Source organism: Corylus avellana, chromosome ca6, assembly GCF_901000735.1.
Source record: "Corylus avellana chromosome ca6, CavTom2PMs-1.0".
Classification (NCBI taxonomy): domain Eukaryota; kingdom Viridiplantae; phylum Streptophyta; class Magnoliopsida; order Fagales; family Betulaceae; genus Corylus; species Corylus avellana.
This window is the reverse complement of record NC_081546.1, coordinates 1,940,978-1,964,411: the sequence shown is the minus strand read 5'-3', so window position 1 is coordinate 1,964,411 and position 23,434 is coordinate 1,940,978. Positions and strand designations below refer to the sequence as shown.

Below are 23,434 nucleotides of genomic sequence, written 5' to 3'. Positions count from 1 at the left end.
TCTCAAGTTTTTACCATAGTGGGCGGATTTTTAGGCAGCGAGTAACATATGCTTTTGCTGGTGATGTTTGTTTCTTGGTGATATTGCTGGACATGTGTCTATTCAGTAATCTCAGATTAATGCTTAATATATTGCACAAAGTTGGTTGGTTGGTAACTTGCATGTCACCAGGTCAGCAATCTAAAGTTTTTCCAGTTCTGGGTGGATATTTGAAGACTGAGTAACATAGCTTCTTTTGCCGGTGATGTCTGTTTCATGGTTTTGTGACGTAGTTTCCTATTTCGTGAAGTTTTTTGGAATATTGATGAGGAAGTTGTTTGAAAATATGCCGTTGATCTGTTCGCAGGTGGAGGTTATGATTTGGGTTTTCTCGTGATTGAGCAAGAGTTTTTGAAGTTGGCCTTTCTGCAGAAATTAGTGAAATGCTTTTTTTTTCCTTCGTTATTCCACGTGTTGTTTAGATGTCTGCTATACGCTGTTTTCTCAGACATTTCTCTATTCCTTGTTTTGATTTATTTTATAGATTTAGCTGGGAATCGGCTTTTTACAACTAGTGGTATTGGTATTGGAATCGGTTTGTTTTTATTTTTTAAATCAGCATTAATGTTGTATCTTTATACTTTGCTAGTTTAGAAATTTCAGTTGCCTGGTATTTGACACGTGATGCTTGGATTGCATGTATTTCAGGTTGGGTTTGTGCAATTTTTTTATGAAAAGCAGCGGTGCTCAGCATGTTTGTTCTGGTTGTTGATTCTGCCAGCATCTAATTCTACCTTTCACATATTTTTAAACTTAAAATTTTCAGTTCGATCATTTAGTTGTATGATTTTTTTTATTGTGTTATTGATTCTTGGTTTCAAATATTCTTGTAATTCTGAAAAGCTGTGTGAAGAATGTGGTGCTAATCTATCTACAAAGATGGCAGAGATATTGATTGGGGCTTTCTTTTTCTTGGTCGATAACACCAATAAGTTCTCTTTTCCTGTCAATTTTTAAGTGATTCTTTTTGCTTGTTCTATTTTTTCTTTTGTTCTTGTTTTGATGTTGTGGCATGCGACTGCTTTTCTTAGGCATTATGTTCCAAGGGGATCCTCAATTCTAGAATGAAGTTAGGCTGTCCCTTCGTCCTCCTGTTGTGTTTCTATAGGTATGTTAGTTGACTCCTTGGTGCGAATAACTGTTATGTGGCCTTCGGACTTCTATTTCTGCACATAACCATCTTTGGACAGTAAAAACACAGGTTTTTGCTTTATCATCTTGTGATCGACATTTGTGTTTTGAGATTTAGATCGATTTAAGTTACATTGCTGGACTGGTGTCACTAATTGGTAATCTCAGGTTAATGCTCATTCCATTACACAGAAGGTCGAGGGTATGTCAACCAGGTCTGCAATCTCAAGTTTTTACCGTAGTGGGCGGATTTTTAGGCAGCGAGTAACATATGCTTTTGCTGGTGATGTTTGTTTCTTGGTGATATTGCTGGACTTGTGTAGCTATTCAGTAATCTCAGATTAATGCTTAATATATTGCACAAAGTTAGTCTGTTGGTAACTTACATGTCACCAGGTCAGCAATCTAAAATTTTTCCAGTTCTGGGTGGATATTTGAAGACTGAGTAACATAGCTTCTTTTGCCGGTGATGTCTGTTTCATGGTTTTGTGACTTAGTTTCCTATTTCGTGAAGTTTTTTGGAATATTGATGAGGAAGTTGTTTGAAAATATGCCGTTGATCTGTTCACAGGTGGAGGTTATGATTATTAGGGTTTTCTCGTGATTGAGCAAGTGTTTTTGAAGTTGGCCTTTCTGCAGAAATTAGTGAAATGCTTTTTTTTTTCCTTCTTTATTCCACGTGTTGTTTAGATGTCTGCTATACGCTGTTTTCTCAGACATTTCTCTATTCCTTGTTTTGATTTATTTTATAGATTTTGCTGGGAATCGGCTTTTTACAACTAGTGGTATTGGTATTGGTATCGGTTTGTTTTTATTTTTTAAATCAGCATTAATGTTGTATCTTTATACTTTGCTAGTTTAGAAATTTCAGTTGCCTGGTATTTGACACGTGATGCTTGGATTGCATGTATTTCAGGTTGGGTTTGTGCAATTTTTTTATGAAAAGCAGCGGTGCTCAGCATGTTTGTTCTGGTTGTTGATTCTGCCAGCATCTAATTGCACCTTTCACATATTTTAAAACTTAAAATTTTCAGTTCGATCATTTAGTTGTATGATTTTTTTTATTGTGTTATTGATTCTTGGTTTCAAATATTCTTGTAATTCTGAAAAGCTGTGTGAAGAATGTGGTGCTAATCTATCTACAAAGATGGCAGAGATATTGATTGGGGCTTTCTTTTTCTTGGTCGATAACACCAATAAGTTCTCTTTTCCTGTCAATTTTTAAGTAATTCTTTTTGCTTCTTGTATTTTTTCTTTTGTTCTTGTTTTGATGTTGTGGCATGCGACTGCTTTTCTTAGGCATTACGTTCCAAGGGGATCCTCAATTCTAGAATGAAGTTAGGCTGTCCCTTCGTCCTCCTGTTGTGTTTCTTCCGGTATGTTAGTTGACTCCTTGGTGCGAATAACCCGTATGTGGCCTTTGGACTTCTATTTCTTTACCTAACCATCTTTGGACAGTAAAAACACAGGTTTTTGCTTTATCATCTTGTGATCGACATTTGTGTTTTGAGATTTAGATCGATTTAAGTTACATTGCAGGACTGGTGTCACTAATTGATTATCTCAGGTTAATGCTCATTCCATTACACAGAAGGTCGAGGGTATGTCAACCAGTTCTGCAATCTCAAGTTTTTACCGTAGTGGGCGGATTTTTAGGCAGCGAGTAACATATGCTTTTGCTGGTGATGTTTGTTTCTTGGTGATATTGCTGGACTTGTGTAGCTATTCAGTAATCTCAGATTAATGCTTAATATATTGCACAAAGTTAGTCTGTTGGTAACTTACATGTCACCAGGTCAGCAATCTAAAATTTTTCCAGTTCTGGGTGGATATTTGAAGACTGGGTAACATAGCTTCTTTTGCCGGTGATGTCTGTTTCATGGTTTTGTGACGTAGTTTCCTATTTCGTGAAGTTTTTTGGAATATTGATGAGGAAGTTGTTTGAAAATATGCCGTTGATCTGTTCACAGGTGGAGGTTATGATTATTAGGGTTTTCTCGTGATTGAGCAAGAGTTTTTGAAGTTGGCCTTTCTGCAGAAATTAGTGAAATGCTTTTTTTTTTTCCCCTTCTTTATTCCACGTGTTGTTTAGATGTCTGCTATACGCTGTTTTCTCAGACATTTCTCTATTCCTTGTTTTGATTTATTTTATAGATTTTGCTGGGAATCGGCTTTTTACAACTAGTGGTATTGGTATTGGTATCGGTTTGTTTTTATTTTTTAAGTCAGCATTAATGTTGTATCTTTATAGTTTGCTAGTTTAGAAATTTCAATTGCCTGGTATTTGACACGTGATGCTTGGATTGCATGTATTTCAGGTTGGGTTTGTGCAATTTTTTTATGAAAAGCAGCGGTGCTCAGCATGTTTGTTCTGGTTGTTGATTCTGCCAGCATCTAATTCTACCTTTCACATATTTTTAAACTTAAAATTTTCAGTTCGATCATTTAGTTGTATGATTTTTTTTATTGTGTTATTGATTCTTGGTTTCAAATATTCTTGTAATTCTGAAAAGCTGTGTGAAGAATTTGGTGCTAATCTATCTACAAAGATGGCAGAGATATTGATTGGGGCTTTCTTTTTCTTGATCGATAACACCAATAAGTTCTCTTTTCCTGTCAATTTTTAAGTAATTCTTTTTGCTTGTTCTATTTTTTTTTTTTGTTCTTGTTTTGATGTTGTGGCATGTGACTGCTTTTCTTAGGCATTACGTTCCAAGGGGATCCTCAATTCTAGAATGAAGTTAGGCTGTCCCTTCGTCCTCCTGTTGTGTTTCTTCCGGTATGTTAGTTGACTCCTTGGTGCGAATAACCCGTATGTGGCCTTTGGACTTCTATTTCTGCACCTAACCATCTTTGGACAGTAAAAACACAGGTTTTTGCTTTATCATCTTGTGATCGACATTTGTGTTTTGAGATTTAGATCGATTTAAGTTACATTGCTGGACTGGTGTCACTAATTGGTAATCTCAGGTTAATGCTCATTACATTACACAGAAAGTCGAGGGTATGTCAACCAGGTCTGCAATCTCAAGTTTTTACGTAGTGGGCGGATTTTTAGGCAGCGAGTAACATATGCTTTTGCTGGTGATGTTTGTTTCTTGGTGATATTGCTGGACTTGTGTAGCTATTCAATAATCTCAGATTAATGCTTAATATATTGCACAAAGTTAGTCGGTTGGTAACTTACATGTCACCAGGTCAGCAATCTAAATTTTTTCCAGTTCTGGGTGGATATTTGAAGACTGAGTAACATAGCTTCTTTTGCCAGTGATGTCAGTTTCATGGTTTTGTGACGTAGATTCCTATTTTGTGAAGTTTGTTGGGATATTGATGAGGAAGTTGTTTGAAAATATGCCGTTGATCTATTCACAGGTGGAGGTTATGATTTGGGTTTTCTCGTGAGTGAGCAAGAGTTTTTGGAGTTGGCCTTTCTGCAGAAATTAGTGAAATGCTTTTTTTTTTTCCTTCTTTATTCCACGTGTTGTTTAGATGTCTGCTATACGCTGTTTTCTCAGACATTTCTCTATTCCTTGTTTTGATTTATTTTATAGATTTTGCTGGGAATCGGCTTTTTACAACTAGTGGTATTGGTATTGGTATCGGTTTGTTTTTATTTTTTAAGTCAGCATTAATGTTGTATCTTTATAGTTTGCTAGTTTAGAAATTTCAATTGCCTGGGTATTTGACACGTGATGCTTGGATTGCATGTATTTCAGGTTGGGTTTGTGCAATTTTTTTATGAAAAGCAGCGGTGCTCAGCATGTTTGTTCTGGTTGTTGATTCTGCCAGCATCTAATTGCACCTTTCACATATTTTAAAACTTAAAATTTTCAGTTCGATCATTTAGTTGTATGATTTTTTTTATTGTGTTATTGATTCTTGGTTTCAAATATTCTTGTAATTCTGAAAAGCTGTGTGAAGAATGTGGTGCTAATCTATCTACAAAGATGGCAGAGATATTGATTGGGGCTTTCTTTTTCTTGGTCGATAACACCAATAAGTTCTCTTTTCCTGTCAATTTTTAAGTAATTCTGTTTGCTTGTTCTATTTTTTCTTTTGTTCTTGTTTTGATGTTGTGGCATGCGACTGCTTTTCTTAGGCATTACGTTCCAAGGGGATCCTCAATTCTAGAATGAAGTTAGGCTGTCCCTTCGTCCTCCTGTTGTGTTTCTTCCGGTATGTTAGTTGACTCCTTGGTGCGAATAACCCGTATGTGGCCTTTGGACTTCTATTTCTGCACCTAACCATCTTTGGACAGTAAAAACACAGGTTTTTGCTTTATCATCTTGTGATCGACATTTGTGTTTTGAGATTTAGATCGATTTAAGTTACATTGCTGGACTGGTGTCACTAATTGGTAATCTCAGGTTAATGCTCATTACATTACACAGAAAGTCGAGGGTATGTCAACCAGGTCTGCAATCTCAAGTTTTTACGTAGTGGGCGGATTTTTAGGCAGCGAGTAACATATGCTTTTGCTGGTGATGTTTGTTTCTTGGTGATATTGCTGGACTTGTGTAGCTATTCAATAATCTCAGATTAATGCTTAATATATTGCACAAAGTTAGTCGGTTGGTAACTTACATGTCACCAGGTCAGCAATCTAAATTTTTTCCAGTTCTGGGTGGATATTTGAAGACTGAGTAACATAGCTTCTTTTGCCAGTGATGTCAGTTTCATGGTTTTGTGACGTAGATTCCTATTTTGTGAAGTTTGTTGGGATATTGATGAGGAAGTTGTTTGAAAATATGCCGTTGATCTATTCACAGGTGGAGGTTATGATTTGGGTTTTCTCGTGAGTGAGCAAGAGTTTTTGGAGTTGGCCTTTCTGCAGAAATTAGTGAAATGCTTTTTTTTTTTCCTTCTTTATTCCACGTGTTGTTTAGATGTCTGCTATACGCTGTTCTCTCAGACATTTCTCTATTCCTTGTTTTGATTTATTTTATAGATTTTGTTGCGAATCGGCTTTTTACAACTTTGGGTTCTTGCAAAGTTGGCCTGCGGTATTGGTATTGGTATCGGTTTGTTTTTATTTTTTAAATCAGCATTAATGTTGTATCTTTATAGTTTGCTAGTTTAGAAATTTCAATTGCCTGGTATTTGACACGTGATGCTTGGATTGCATGTATTTCAGGTTGTGTTTGTGCAATTTTTTTACAAAAAGCAGCGGTGATCTGCAGGTTTGTTCTGGTTGTTGATTCTGCCAGCATCTAATTGCTCCTTTCACGTATTTTAAAACTTAAAATTTTCAGTTTGATCATTTAGTTGTATGATTTTCTTTTATTGTGTTATTGATTCTTGGTTTCAAATATTCTTGTAATTCTGAAAAGCTGTGTGAAGAATTTGGTGCTAATCTATTTACAAAGATGGCAGAGATATTGATTGGGGCTTTCTTTTTCTTGGTCGAGAACACCAATAAGTTCTCTTTTCCTGTCAATTTTTAATTAATTCTTTTTGCTTGTTCTATTTTTTCTTTTGTTCTTGTTTTGATGTTGTGGCATGCGACTGCTTTTCTTAGGCATTATGTTCCAAGGGGATCCTCAATTCTAGAATGAAGTTAGGCTGTCCCTTCGTCCTCCTGTTGTGTTTCTACTGGTATGTGAGTTTGACTCCTTGGTGCGAATAACTGTTATGTGGCCTTCGGACTTCTATTTCTGCACATAACCATCTTTGGACAGTAAAAACACAGGTTTTTGCTTTATCATCTTGTGATCGACATTTGTGTTTTGAGATTTAGATCGATTTTAGTTACATTGCTGGACTGGTGTCACTAATTGGTAATCTCAGGTTAATGATCATTACATTACACAGAAAGTCGAGGGTATGTCAACCAGGTTTGCAATCTCAAGTTTTTAGCGTGGTGGGTGGATTTTTAGGCAGCGAGTAACATATGCTTTTGCTGGTGATGGTTGTTTCTTGGTGATATTGCTGGACATGTGTCTATTCAGTAATCTCAGATTAATGCTTAATATATTGCACAAAGTTGGTTGGTTGGTAACTTGCATGTCACCAGGTCAGCAATCTAAAGTTTTTCCAGTTCTGGTTGGATATTTGAAGACTGCGTAACATAGCTTCTATTGCCGGTGATGTCTGTTTCATAGTTTTGTGACGTGTAGTTTTTTATTTCGTGAAGTATTTTGGGATATTGATGAGGAAGTTGTTTGAAAATATGTCATTGATCTGTTCACAGGAGGAGGTTATGATTTGGGTTTTCTCGTGCTTGAGCAAGAGTTTTTGAAGTTGGCCTTTATGCGGAAATTAGCGGAAATTAGTGAAATGCTTTTTTTTCCCTCTTTATTCCAAGTGTTGTTTAGATGCCTGCTATATTCTGTTCTCTCAGACATTTCTCTATTCGTTGTTTTGATTTATTTTATAGATTTTGATGCGAATTGGCTTTTTACAACTTTGGATTCTTCCAAATTTGGCTTGCTGTATTGGTATTGGTATCGGCTTGTTTTTATTTTTTATTTTTTATTTTTTAAAGCAGCATTAATGTTGTATATCTATGGTTTGCTAGCTTGGCTATCATAAGTTTAGAAATTTCAATTGCTTGGTATTTGACACGTGATGCTTGGATTGCATGTATTTCAGGTTGGGTTAGTGCAATCTTTTATGAAAAGCAGCGGTGCTCAGCATGTTTGTTCTGGTTTTTTGATTCTGCCAGCATCTAATTGCGCTTTTCACATATTTTAAAACTTAAAATTTTCAGTTCTATCATTTAGTTGTATGATTTTGTTGATTGTGTTATTGATTCTTGGTTTAACTATTCTTGTAATTCTGAAAAGCAGTGTGAAGAACTTGGTGCTAATATGTCTACAAAGATGGCAGAGATATTGATTGGGGTTTCTGTTTCTTTGTCGATAGAGTTTGATGTGGCAATAAGTTCTCTTTTCCTGTCAATTTTTAAGTAATTCTTTTTGCTTGTTCTATTTTTTCTTTGTTCTTGTTTTAATGTTGTGGCATGCGACTGCTTTTCTTAGGCATTATGTTCCAAGGGGATCCTCAATTCTAGAACAAAGTTAGGTTGACTCCTTGGTGCGAATAACCTGTATGTGGCCTTTGGAATTCTATTTCTGTACAAAACCATCTTTGGGCAGTAAAACCACAGGTTTTTGCTTTATCATTTTGTGATCGATATTTGGTGTTTTGAGATTTGGATTGATTTAATTTACATTGCTGGACTGGTGTCACTAATTGGTAATCTCAGGTTAATGCTCATTACATTACACAGAAAGTCGAGGGTATGTCAACCAGGTCTGCAATCTCAAGCTTTTACCGTAGTGGGCGGATTTTTAAGCAGCGAGTAACATATGCTTTTGCTGGTGATATTTGTTTCTTGGTGATATTGCTGGACTTGTGTAGCTATTCAGTAATCTTAGATTAATGTTTGTTATATTGCACAAAGTTAGCCGGTTGGTACCTTATATGTCAACCAGGTCTGCAATCTAAAGTTTTTCCAGTTCTAGGTGGATATTTGAAGACTCTGTAACATAGCTTCTTTTGCCGGTGATGTCCGTTTCATGGTTTTGTGACGTGTAGTTTCCTATTTCGTGAAGTTTTTTCGGATATTGATGAGGAAGTTGTTTGAAAATATGTTGTTGATCTGTTCACAGGCAGGTGGAGGTTATGATTTGGGTTTTCTCGTGATTGAGCAAGAGTTTTTGAAGTTGGCCTTTCTGCGGAAATTAGTGAAATGCTTTTTTTTCCCTCTTTATTCCACGTGTTGTTTAGATGTCTACTATAGGCTGTTCACTCAGACATTTCTCTATTCCTTGTTTTGATTTCTTTTATAGATTTTGCTGCGAATCGGCTTTCTACAACTTTGGGTTCTTGCAAAGTTGACTTGTCGGTATTGGTATCGGTTTGTTTTTATTTTTTATTTTTTTAAATCAGCGTTAATGTTGTATCTTTATGGTTTGCTGGCTTGGCTATTATAAGTTTAGAAATTTTAATTGCTTGGTATTTGACATGTGGCGCTTGGATTGCATGTATTTCAGGTTGGGTTTGTGCAATTTTTTATGAAAAGCAGCGGTGCACAGCATGTTTGTTCTGGGTGTTCATTCTACCAGCATCTAATTGCACTTTTCACATATTTTAAATCTTAAAATTTTCAGTTCGATCATTTAGTTGCGACTTTTATGCACAGATTGGAGCTTTGGTCAGCATTGCCATTTATTATCATTTGGATCGTGTGAAACTGTTGTATGACTTTGTTGATTGTGTTATTGATTCTTGGTTTAACTATTCTTGTAGTTCTTGAAAGGTGTATGAAGAATTTGGTGCTAATATATCTACAAATATGGCAAAGATTGGGCTTTCTTTTTCTTGGTCAATAGAGTTCAATGTGGCAATAAGTTCACTTTTCCTGTCAATTTTAAAGTAATTCTTTTTGCTGCTTCTATTTTTTCTTTGTTATTGTTTTAATGTTGTGGCCTGTGACTGCTTTTCTTAGGCATTATGTTCCGTGGGGATCCTCAATTCTAGAATGAAGTTAGATTGTCCCTTCATCCTCCTGTTGTTATTCTATTGTAGAATGAAGTTAGATTGTCCCTTCATCCTCCTGTTGTTTTTCTGTTGGTATATTAGTTGCCTCCTGGGTGCAAATAACGAGTATGTGGCCTCTGGACTTCTATATCTGCGCAAAACCATCTTTGGACAGTAAAAGCATAGGTTTTTGCTTTATCATATTGTGATCAACATTTGGTGTTTTGAGATTTGGATTGATTTTACATTGCTGGACTGGTCGCTAATTGGTAATCTCAGTTTAACGCTCATTACATTACACAGAAAGTCCACAGAAAGTCATGGGTATGTCGACCATGTCCGCAATCTCAAGTTTTTACAGTACTGGGCGGATTTTTAAGCACCGAGCAACATATGCTTTTGCTGGTGATGTTTGTTTCTTGGTGTTGTGAAGTGTAGTTTCCTATTTCATGAAGTTTTTGGGATAACTAATGAGGAAGATGTTTGAACGTTGATCTATTCACAGGTGGAGGCTGGGTTTTGGGCTTTCTCGTGTTTGAGCAATTGAGTTTGTGAATTTGGACCTTCTGCATAAATAAGCGAAATTCTTTTCTTCTTCCCTCTTTATTTCACTTATTGTTTAGAAGTATGCCATGTGCTGTTCTCTCATACATGTACCTTTTCCTTGTCTTCCTTGTGTTGGGTTTCCATGCATTGCTAGTGGAAGATTTCTTTATCTTTATTGTGAATTTCTAGTTTCTTCCAATACTTTGTTGATTGTTGTTGGGGCTTCTTTTTCAACAGTGGTTAACGCTTTAGGAATTCTTCTTCATAGAAGGGTCTCTTTGAAGATGCTGGTGATCGATTTCAACGAGGTTCTTCTTTGTGTTAGGTGATGCATTGCTACTTGATTCTATCAATTTTGGTTTTTCTGCCAAAAGATTTGTGTTGATTGCTTGCAGGGTAGATTTTCTTCGTCACAGATTAGGGTTCTTTCAATACGTAAGTGATTGCTTTCAGATGTGGTTTTCTTCATATGGTCAAGACTTTCAGGGAAGATCTTGTGTTAGGCTTTGGTACATCATTACTTAATCTGTCATCTTTGTGACGAATTTGGGTTTTATTCCGAAATTTTTATGTTGATTGCCTGCAGGGAGGATTTTACTCGTCATAGATTGGGGGTTCTTTCGATAATCAATTATTGCTTCATGGTGCTTTTCTTTGTTACAATTTAGTGTTTCTTTCGGTATGTCTGATGTTCCCTTTTAGGGAAGATCTTCTTTGTGTTAGGTTTGGATTTGTTGCCGTTAGAGAATTCCCATCATGCTTGTAACAAATTTGGTTTTGCCCAATATTTTGTTTATCATTTGTCGCTAAGATCGCTACAGGTTGTGTTGATCGTTCTTGGGGAGAATCTTCTGTGTTAAAGATTAATACTTTCTTTCAATATGGTGGGGATCACTTTTGTGTGATACTTTTTTTATTTGAGGCAGTAAAGTGTACTTTTGCTTCTTGCTTATGCATCCGAATGCTATGGAGGGGGAGTTGATATGTTTGATGAATTTGGTGCTAATATTTCTACAAGGAGATGAGATTTTGATTGGGGCTTTCTTGTGCCTGGTCAAAAGAGTTTGTTGTGGCGATAAGTTCTCTTTTTCCCTCCTTTTTATAAGGAATTCGTACTGCTTCTTTTAATGCTGTGGCCTGTTGATATTTTCATTGACTCCTGGGGTTAATAACCAGAACATTGCCTTCGGACTTCAATTTCTTCGCCAAACCATCTGATGTTGGACAGTAAAAGCATAGGATTTTGACATGAGCTAGGCATTTTGAGAATTGGATTGATTTATGTTACATTGCTGGATTTGTGTAACTAATTGGTAATCTCATATTGCTGCTCATTACACAACACAAAGTAATTCAGTGGGTGCCTTGTTCAAGATGATCATGATTGCTTTCAATATGATGTTAATCTTTCACAGCTAAGATCGCTACAAATTGTGTTGATTGTTCTCGGGCAGAATCTCCTTTGTTAAAGATCAAGATTTCTTTCAACATGGTGGGTAAAGGGTGGACTTTTGCTTCTTTCTTATGTGTGGTAATGCTATGGAGAGGAGTTATGGTTTCATAGTTATTTGGAAATATATTATATTATTTGATTTTGTCCTTTGATTATTGGTTTCACTATTCTTGTATTTCTTAATGTGAAGAATTTGGTGCTAATATGTCTACACGGAGAGGAGATTTTGATTGGGGCTTTCTTGTACCTGGTCTGCCGAGTTTTATGTGGCAATAAGTTTTCTTTTCCTTTCCTTTTTATAAGGAATTCTTTCTGCTTGTTAAATCTTTCTTTGTTCTTGCTTTAATGTTGTGGTATGTGGCTGCTTTTCTTAGACATTATGTTCCAAGGGGATCAGGAATTCTGGAATGAAATTAGGCTCCCATTGTCCTGTCGTCGTGTTTCTATTGGTATTTTAGTTTTGACTCCTTGGGGCGAATAACCAGTATGTTGCCTTTGGACTTTAATTTTTGTGCAAAATCATGTTTGGACAGTAAAAATACAGGTTTTGCTTTATCCTCTTGTGATTGACATTAGGCTTTTTGAGATTTGGGTTGACTTAAAGTTACATTGCCGGACTTGTCTCTAATTGGTGGTATTCTCATATTAATGGTCATTACATTACACAAAGTAAGTCGGCGGGTGTCAACCAGGTCTGCAATCTAAAGTTTTTCCAATGCTGGGTGGATATTTGAAGACCGAGTAACATAGCTTCTTTTGCCTGTGATGTTTTTTTCAGGGTCTTGTGACATAGTTTCCTATTTCATGAAGTTTTTTGGGATATTGATGAGGTAGTCGTTTGAAAACATGCCATTGATCTATTAACAGGTGGAGGATATGATTTCGGCTTTCTTGTGATTGAGGAAGAGTTTTTGAAGTTGGTCTTTCTGCAGAAATTAGTGAAATGCTTTTTTCCCCTCTTTAGTTCTTGTGAATCAGTGAAATGCCTGTTCTTAGAATAGAATTATAAAATGTCACTGCTTATCCTTCTGATCAGTAGGACAAGAAGAGGAGTTTTTGATCACTCATTTTGTACAAAGGGCAATTGAATGAGAAACTGAAGATTTAAACCCATTTTGAGGTATTCCTGCACTACTGAGTATGTTTGTCCTGGTTCTTGCTTCTACCAGCATCTACTCGTACTTTTCCTAGCTTCTTCTTTTGTCTTAAAATTATTAAATTGTTTTCGTGTTGCAAGCAACTTCTCACGCAGAAGACAGAATGGAGCTTAGGTTTAGGGTTCAGAGTTGTGGACGTCTTCTATGTTCTTGGACACGGTTCAGGCATGCAGCAGTTTTGTGATTTGTGGTTTGCAGTTGCTGCAATTATGATATTTAAAGAATTTGATGTTGACATGTCTAGATGAATTTTGATTTGGGTTTTCTTATTTCTGCTGGTGCTGAACAACTAGAACTTAGCCCCTGATTTCTGTGGATAAGCATCTTTGGGCAGTGAAAGGACAGGGTTTTGCTTTATCCTCTTCATTGACGACGCAAGTTAAGCATTTTGAGGTTTGCATGGAATTAACCTCTGTTTCTAGATTTGTTTTAATCTCTGCATAGTAGGAGATTGTTGCCTGATCAAATTCTATGGCGAAGAGTGTGAGTTAGTTGATGCAAGTTAATGCCTTCAATGTTCTATACAGATATTTGAGCTCCAAGTAACATCTGACTCTATATGCTCTGATGATGAGGGATGTGATTTGGGCTTTCTGATGTTCGAGCAATTGACTTTGTGAATCCTCATCTTTTCCTCTTATTTGGTCTGTAAAGCCTGCAGAATTAAGTGAGCGGTTCTCTCTCTAATAAACAATGGAGTTTCACATTCTCATTTCATGGTTCCTGAGAGGTTTCACCATATGCTGTCCTATGAACATGATCCGCTCTTTGTTTCTTTTATTGTATAGAATCTGGTGAGCGATGGCCTTTTGCAGCTCTTTGGCATCTAGCATGGTTTCGCTCATCTTTGGTATTCAATGGAACTGTTCTTCTTTGTACCTTAATGCAGCTTGTTAGGATATCAAGTTGGTGTGCTCATATCGTGTTGCAACTTATGCAGATTGGAGCTTTAGTCAGTGTTGTGATTTATTGATCTGGCAGTTGTGTAAGAGTTGCAGGCTCTAAGAGATAGGGTTCCAAAGTAATGTTTTTATCTCCTGTGTTATTGGATCGTTTGGGCATATAGTATTTTTATGATTTGTGGTTTCCAATTCCTTAAATTATGATATTTAAAGAGGTTAATGTTAATGTATAAATGAAATATCTTTATTAGTGCTTTTTTGTACTAGGGAGGTGGTGTATTGGGACTTTGGCGAGTAGATATACTCTCTTCCTAGTATTACAGGGATAATAAGGATAATCATTGTGGTTTTTTGCGTGTAACTTCATTTTTAGCCTTTGGTTTTTGACTGGTTTATTTTAGAGAGTAGGCAAATAGGGTCTGTTTGTCTAACTTATAAAAATTAGTCTCAAAAGGGAAAAAGATGCAAGCGGGTTTTTCAATGAGAGGCTCCAACCACAAACACGCTCTTTTGCGGGAAGAATTTTGATTATGGCTTTCTAGGACTAGAAAATTAATTAGAAAATTTTGATTATCTAATTAATCGGTTATTGCCACTTTAGCTCGGAATTTTTCATTTCTCGAATTTTCTTTATCTCGTGCCTTGGCCTTTCTTTCTCTCATGGCTTTCCTTGCATTAAGATGTTCTTCCTCACTGCAAATGACAAAATAAAGATGTATTTCCGGTTAGGATCAGCTGAAGCTCGTGACCAACCTGTAGGTGGAATAATCTCGAGCATTGATTGATTCAGTTGTGTAGCTCTAGCGGAAGCTCTGTTACTTGGATCAGCTAATCTCTCCATATGTTAATATGTTACTATTCCACTTCATTGTTAGAGCATGGATTACGGCTATCAGCTTTTCCTTCCTTTTATTGATCTCTTAGTAAATACTTTGTAGGCGGCTTTCGTCTTCAACTGCTCTTTACAGATATCATGGTCCCACTCGAGAAATCCTACTAAGATAGACCATTATACAGGGAATAATTACTCACTGCTCGAAATTAATGGCACAAGTCCGCTCCATGGAAAATAGTTGCATGCCTACGAAGTCTCCCATAAAAAAAAAAGAAAAAAAAAAAAAAGAGATGTTCAGATAAGTACTCTTTACCTAAAAACTTTTTCATTCAATTTATTTTTAAATAATATACTGACTTAAGCATCGGAGTGTCCCCGGTCTTTCTGGGGACCGGCGGATTTTCGGTAACCATTTTCTTTATTTTGCAGGTAGCCGATGGTTGGCCTAGCGATCCAAAACAATGCTTAAACACCGTGTAATAGTACTTTTCTAGTAAAGTGTGTCTATATTTGGAGGTTTTTTTTTATTTTTCTCGTGGGGATGTAAGTGATATATTAATTCTCTATTAACGTGTGTGTGTGTATGTGCAATTTGCAAAAGTTGATATATGCATCGAATAAAAGAATTGTGACCAACGGCTTGTTTGAGGGTGCATTTAACACTTAAAAGGCTTGTTTGAAAAAAAAAAAACTAGTCGTAAATGGTCAAAAACGCACTTTTGGCAAAAAATTTAAAATAAAGTTTTTGCAGCAAAGCTTTTGACTTGAAAGCTCTATTAAAAGTGAAAGCATAACAACTAAAATGATGCCAATAAAACTTAACTCATCCAATAGTATTTTTAACATCAACAAAATTTTCGGTGAGACTAGGGATACTACAACTTACAAAATTGATGTTGCAGTTTATGATCAACACATGTAAGTTAAAAGTATCAAACAACCAAAACAAAAGAACTTAAGATAAACTAAAACAATCAAAACAAGACTTAAGTCAATTGATTGCATACAATGTCTTTTAATTGATAAAGTTTTCCTCTAAACTGGGTTTGAGGAATTTTCTCCAACCTATTTTATAAAAATGACATATGTCATTTACATGTAAGAAGCACATACTTTTTTTAATTACAAAGATAAAGTTGGAATAAATTTTTTTCAAAAAACATGTGCCTCTCACATGCTATTTAAAAAACATGTATTTCTCACATGAAAAATGACTCATTTTTATAGAATATGTTGGAGGAAATTTCTCCAACCCAATTTGGAAGAAAACTATGTTTATCTTTTAATTGTCATTTGATAATTATATAGTTTTATAGTATGAAAAACAGCCAAAATGAATAATTTAAAAATAAATAAATAAAAAAGAATAGTACACAAAAGAAAGGCTTCGACTCGATTATGTCAATGGCTGTTGATGATAATGAAGCTCTGTGGCTCAACCGCCATTGTCTCTCGTTTTAATTGCAGTAGCCCAATGTTGAGCGGCTTTCACTTTAAATTTTCTGGTAATTATTGTGGGCTTTTCTCTTATAGCGACCTCCGCACAAGCACTATGTGAGTAGCTCATGCATATTAATTTATCGCTAAAATTTCATCCCATCATGAATATTGAAGATCCTCAAATTCCTTCATTTTCTTTTTTGGGTCATTGGTCTGCCCCCACCAATCAAGAAGTGAATGGCCACCGACTCAACTATTTATTTTACAAGCCTATAACTCGTGCTTTGAGCGTTCTTTTTTCTTTTTTTCTTTTTTTTTAATTACTTGAAAGGTCTAAAGAGATTATCTGTAACCCAAACATTTAAAAAAGAAAAAAGACATATTTCATCAAATAAACTAATTGTAAATTAACAATTATCAAAATTGATCCTCAATATCTATCGATCAAGGAGAGAGATCGAGAACTCATGGTGTACATATGATACCTGTTATATCTCAATATAAGTAAAATCCATAAATTTTGAACATTTACAAAAAAAAAATACATAGCAAAATAAACAAAAACAAATAATTTTACTCAACATTCAACAAAATCAAATAAATAATCTCACATTAGGTTCAATGCTTCATTATGTCTTTAGTGTTTTGAAAGAGTTTATGTCCCTTTTATGTACAACAATCAAATAAATTTTTACCTTCTTTTACTCTTAAAAAGAGAAAAAAAAATCCAAAAATGCATGATAATCTAAGTAAATCACACAAGAGGAAAAAAAAAAAATTGCATAAAACATTCAAATGAATTAAAATATAAGACTTATTATATTTTAATTCAAATAAAACCCGTATAATTTTGAACATTCGAAACCAATACAGAGCAAAACAAACAAAATCTTGATTAGAGTTTTATATATATATATATATATATATATATATATATATTGAAAAACGAAGAGTACACAAAAGAAAAGCTTCGGCACAATTCCGTCAAGGGTGGTTGACCACCATTGTCTTTCGTTTCCATTGCAATTGCTCACGGTTAAGCGATTATACAAGGTGACTTCACCTTTAAATTTTTTGACGATTATTGAGGGCTTTCTCTTGCAGGAACCTCTGCACAAGCACCACGTGAGTAGCTTCTGCGTATTAATTTATTGTCAAAATTTCATCCCATCACGATCCTCAAAATTTTTTTTTAGGGTAATTTCACTAAAGACTCTTGAACTCACTTGATTTGACAAACTCTTAAATTTTAAAATCTCTCAATTTAACATCCCGAACTTTAAATTGCTCTTAATGTGGACAATTCGTCAGATTTTAAAGGTTACATGACATTTATACCCTTGACTTTTGTATAAAATTTCAACTTTACCCTTAATTCCAAAACTTTTTTTTTTTTATTTAAAAAAAAAAATCAAGGATATTTTGGTATTTCTAATGGCTAAAATTGACGGAGGGGTCCACATTGAAAGCAATTAAAAGTTCAGGGGTCCAAATTAAGAGATTTTAAATTTTAAAAGGTGTGTCAAATCAAGTAAAAGTTCAGGAATTTTTAATGAAATTATTCATTTTTTCTTTTTTTTGGTCATTGCTTTGCCCCTACCAACAAAAAAGTGATGGCCACCGACTCAACCATTTATTTTATTGGTTAAAATCTACTTAACCCTTTCAAACTACCATTTCAATGATAATATACCCCCAAACTATTAATTGTGACAATTTACCCCTCAAACTACCAAAACAATGACAATATACCTCAAATTTTAACAAAATAATGAAATTACCCTTACTAAAATAAAAACAAAAATATTAAAATTTATTTTTTTTAAAAAAAATTTAAGGGTTCTGTAAATGTAATTTCGTCATTTTGTTAGCATTAGAGACTACATTGTCATTGTTTTGGTAGTTTGAGTGATAAATTGTTTAATTGATAATTTAAAGGATAAGTTATCATTATAGTTGTAATTTAACTAGACTTTTTCCAATTTTATTAATTTGAGGGTTTAAGTTTAGTTTATCCAATTTTATTCGTTTAATTTTAAAGCGTTATTCACGGTCCACCGGCCAACCGAGTCTTCGTTGGCGACGTGGCGTTCAGGGACTTTACGTCACAGAAGAAACAACACACGTGTCGCAATAAGCCAGCTACAATCCCGCGTTAAAAACTTAAAAACTAATCGACTTTGGGTAGGACTATATCTTTCCACCGCCTCAACTGACTATAAATACCCCTACCCTCATATTTCATTAATCCAATTTCTCGCTTCTTCCTCTTGGTAGGTATTGAAGATCGTTCACTGGGACTATTTCTCTTTGTGAGAAATTAGGATTCTTTCTGTGCGCTATTGATTGCTTTGGTAAAATTCGGGTTCGCTTTCGGGTTTTCTTTCAATACGTTTGTGATCGATTTCAGGGAACGTTTGATTTTGATGCATAGCCCGTAGAAGATTTCTGTCATCTTTGTTTACAGATTTGGTTTTCTTCAAATATGTTGTTGATCCCTTACCAGGAAGACCTTCTTCTCCGTTACAAATTAGGGATTTTTTCATTGCGCCGGTAAAGGCTTCCAAGAAAGGTTTTCTTGCAATACCTCCTTGGTGATGGCTTTAAGGGAAAGTTTTGTTTCTGTTTTTTGTTTTGATGCGTCTTTGTCACAGAATTGTCTATAGCCAATACAAGATTTCTTCCTATCATCTTCGTCACAGAATTGGGTTTTCTTCCAATACGTTGTTGATCGCTTGCAGGAAAGATTTTGATTTTCTTCGTTACAAATTAGGTGTTCTTTCTATTACGTTGGTTAGTTCTTCCAATACTTGTTTGAACGTTACGGTGGTGTTCACTTTCAGGAAAGATCTTCCAATATACAAATTTGTACTTTCTACGTCCTATTCTTGTGTTTCTATTGTTATTTGATTCCTGGGGGCAGTAACCAGCATGGCCCTTTGGACTTCAATTTCTGCGCTAAATCATCTTTGGACAGTTAAAACACAGGTTTTGCTTTAACATCTTCTGATTGACATTAGCCGTTTGAGATTTGGATTGATTTAAGTTACATTGCTGGATCTGTGTAACTATTCAGTAATCTCAGATTAATGCTTAATATATTACACGAAGTTAGTCAGTGGGTGCCTTACATGTCAACCGGGTCTGCAATCTTAAAGTTTTTCTAGTTCTGGGCGGATATTTGAAGACTGAGTAACATAGCTTCTTTTGCCGGTGATGTCTGTTTCATGGTTTTGTGACGCGTAGTTTCCTATTTCGTGAAGTTTTTTAGGATACCGATGAGGAAGTTGTTTGAAAATATGTCGTTGATCTGTTCACAGGTGAAGGTTATGATTTGGGTTTTCTCGTGATTGAGCAAGAGCTTTTGAAGTTGGGCTATCTGCGGAAATTAGTGAAATGCTTTTTTCCCCCTCTTTATTCCACGTGTTGTTTAGATGTCTGCTATATGCTGTTCTCTCAGACATTTCTCTATTCCTTGTTTTGATTTATTTTATAGATTTTGCTGCGGAATCGGCTTTTTACAACTTTGGGTTCTTGCAAAGTTGGCTTGTTGGTATTGGTATCGGTTTGTTTTTATTTTTTATTTTTTAAATTAGCATTAATGTTGTATCTTTATGGTTTGCTGGCTTGGCTATCATACATTTAGAAATTTCAATTGCTTGGTATTTGACACGTGATGCTTGGATCTCATGTATTTCAGGTTGGGTTTGTGCAATTTCTTATGAAAAGCAGCGGTGCTCAGCATGTTTGCTCTGGTTGTTGATTCTACGAGCATCTAATTGCACTTTTCACATATTATAAGCTTAAAATTTTCAGTTCGATTTAGTTGTATGATTTTGTTGATTGTGTGCTATTGATTCTTGGTTTAACAATTCTTGTTATTCTGAAAAGCTGTGTGTAGAATTTGGTGCTAATTTATCTACAAAGATGGCAGAGATATTGATTGGGGCTTTCTTTTTCTTTGTCGATAGAGTTTGATGTGGCAATAAGTTTTCTGTTCCTGTCAATTTTTAAGTATTCTTTTTGCTTGTTCTATTTTTTCTTTGTTCTTGTTTTAATGTTGTGGCCTGTGACTGCTTCTCTTAGGCATTATGTTCCAAGGGGATCCTCAATTCTAGAATGAAGTTAGGCTGTCCCTTCGTCCTCTTGTTGTGTTTCTATTGATATGTTAGTTGACTCCTGGGTGCGAATAACCCCTATGTGGCCTTTGGACTTCTATTTCTGCACAAAACCATCATTGGACAGTAAAAACACAGGTTTTTGCTTTATCATCTTGTGATCGACATTTGGTGTTTTGAGATTTGGATTGATTTAAGTTACATTGCTGGACTGGTGTCTAATTGGTAATCTCAGGTTAGTGCTCATTACATTACACAGAAAGTCATGGGTATATCAACCAGGTCTGCAATCTCAAGTTTGTACCGTACTGGGTGGATTTTTAAGCACCAAGTAACACATGCTTTTTCAGGTGATGTTTGTTTCGTGTTGTTGTGAAGTTTAGTTTCCTATTTCATGAAGTTTTTGGGATAACTAATGAGGGAGATGTTTGAACGTTGATCTATTCACCGGTGGAGGTTGGGATTTGGGCTTTCTGGTGTTTGAGCAATAGAGTTTGTGAATTTGGACTTTCTGTGAAAATAAGTGAAATGCTTTTCTTTTTCCCTCTTTTCTTTCACTTATTGTCTAGAAGTATGCTATATGGTGTTCTCTCACACATGTACCTATTCCTTGTTTTCTTCGTGCTGGGTTTCCATGCATTGCTAGTGGAAGATTTCTTTATTTTTATTACGAATTTGCAGTTTCTTCCAATACTTTGTTGATTGTTGTTAGGGCTTCTTTTTCAACATTGGTGGAATGCTTTAGGAAAGGTTGTCTTCTTCACAAAAGTAGGGTTTCTTTCAAGATGGTGTTGTGTTTCAGGGAAGTTCTTCATGTTAGTTTATGCATTGTTGGTGGAATTTAATATACTACAGTTTTTTAGCTCTGTCAATACTTTGTTAATTGTTTGCTGGGAGGATTTTCTTGGTTACGTATTAGGACTTCTGATATGTTGGTGAATGCTTCAGGGAAGGTTTTCTTCTTCATATAAGTGTTTGGATTTATTTAAGTTACATGGCTGGACTGGTGTCACTAATTGGTAATCTCAGGTGAAGGCTCATTACATTACACAGAAAGTTGTGGGTACGTCAACCAGGTCTGCAATCTCAAGTTTTTACGGTACTGGGCGGATTTTTAAGCACCACATATGCTTTTGCTGGTGATGTTTGTTTCTTGGTGTTGTGAAGTCTAGTTTCCTATTTCATGTAGTTTTTGGGATAACTAATGAGGAAGATGTTTGAACGTTGATCTATTCACAGGTGGAAGTTGGGATTTGGGCTTTCTTGTGTTTGAGCCATAGAGTTTGTGAATTTGGACCTTCTGCAAAAATAAGTGAAATGCTTTTCTTTTTCCTTCTTTATTTCACTTATTGTTTAGAAGTATGCTATATGCTGTTCTCTCAGACATGTACCTATTCCTTGTTTTCTTCATGCTGGGTTTCCATGCATTGCTAGTGGAAGATTTCTTTATCTTTGTTGCGAATTTGTAGTTTCTTCCAATACTTTCTAGATTGATGTTAGGGCTTCTTTTTCAACGTTGGTGAATGCTTTAGGAAAGGTTGTCTTCTTCACAAAAGTAGGGTTTCTTTCAAGATGGTGTTGGGTTTCAGGGAAGATCTTCTTCATGATAGGTTTCGATGCATTGTTGGTGGAATTTAATATACTACAGTTTTTTATCTTCTTCCAATACTTTGTTAATCGTTTGCTGGGAGGATTTTCTTGGTTACTTATTAGGATTTCTGATATGATGGTGAATGCTTCAGGGAAGGTTTTCTTCTTCATATAAGGGTTTCTTTGAAGATGCTGGCAATCGATTTCATCAAGGTTCTTCTTTGTGTTAGGTGATGCATCGCTACTTGATTCCCATCATTTTTGGTTTTTCTGCCAAAAAAAATTTGTTGATTGCTTGCAGGGTAGATTTTCTTCGTCACAGATTAGGGTTTTGGTTCTTTCAATACGTAAGTGATTGCTTTCAGAGGTGGTTTTCTTCATCATAGGGTCAAGACTTTCATGATTGCTTTCACGGAAGATCATTGTGTTAGGTTTTGGTACATCACTACTTGATCTATCATCTTTGTGACGAATTTGGGTTTTATTCCGAAATTTTTTTGTTGATTGCCTGCAGGGAGGATTTTACTCGCCGTAGATTGGGGGTTCTTTCGATATTCAATTATTGCTTCACGGGGCATTTATTTGTTTGATATTCAATTATTGCTTCATGGGGCTTTTCTTTGTCACAATTTAGCGTTTCTTTCAGCACGTTTGATGTCTCCTTTCAAGGAAGATCTTCTTTGTGTTTGGTTTCGATTCATTGCTGTTAGAGAATTCCCATCATGCTTGTAACAAATTCGGTTTTGCCCAATATTTTGTTCATCATTTGCAGCTAAGATCGCTGCAGGTTGTGATCGTTTTTGGGGAGAATCTTCTTTGTTAAAGATTAAGACTCTCTTTCAATGTGGTGGTGATCACTTTTGCGTGATACTGTTTGTCAAAGTAGAATTTATCTGAGGCAGTAAAGTTTACTTTTGCTTCTTGCTTATGCATCCTGCATGCTATGTAAGTGAGTTAATATGTTTAAAGAATTTGGTGCTAATATGTCTACAAGGAAAGGAGATTTTGATTGGGGATTTCTTGTACCTGGTCAACAGAGTTTGATGTGGCGATAAGTTCTCTTTTCCCCTCGTGTTTATAAGGCATTCGTTATGCATGTTTTAATGCTGTGGCCTGTGATAGCTTTTCTTAGGCATTATCTTCCAAGAGGGATCATGAATCTAGAATGAACTTGTGGGGGCAAATAACCAGAGCCTTTGGACTTCTATTGTGCAAAACCATCTGATGTTGGACTGTAAAAGCACAGGATTTTGACATGAGTTGGGCATTTTGAGAATTGGATTGATTTATGTTACATTGCTGGATTTGTGCAACTAATTGGTAATCTCATATTGCTGCTCATTACACAACACAAAGTAATTCAGTGGGTGCCTTGTTCAAGATGATCATGATTGCTTTCAATATGATGTTAATCTTTCACAGCTAAGATCGCTACAAATTGTGTTGATTGTTCTCGGGCAGAATCTCCTTTGTTAAAGATTATGATTTCGTTCAACATGGAGAGTAAAGGGTGGACTTTTGCTTCTTTCTTATGTGTCCTAATGCTATGGAGAGGAGTTATGGTTTCATAGTTATTTGGAATATATTATATTGTTTGATTTTGTCCTTTGATTATTGGTTTCACTATTCTTATATTTCTTAGTGTGAAGAATTTGGTGCTAATATGTCTACAGGGAGAGGAGATTTTGATTGGGGCTTTCTTGTACCTGGTCAACCAAGTTTGATGTGGCAATAAGTTT

General features: G+C 35.5%; 1 long non-coding RNA gene across 2 annotated transcripts; it reads left to right on the top strand.

Annotated features, from left to right (window-relative positions):
• Nucleotides 1-4,630: 4,630 nt before the first annotated feature.
• LOC132184451 (uncharacterized) lies at nucleotides 4,631-15,183 on the top strand. Of its 2 annotated transcripts, XR_009440560.1 has the most exons (3): nucleotides 6,133-13,477; nucleotides 13,599-13,660; nucleotides 13,751-15,183. It is a non-coding gene; the product is annotated as an uncharacterized LOC132184451 (long non-coding RNA). The 2 variants fall into 2 exon arrangements; XR_009440559.1 differs by having other exon boundaries at nucleotides 4,631-13,477; nucleotides 13,599-13,962.
• Nucleotides 15,184-23,434: the final 8,251 nt, after the last annotated feature.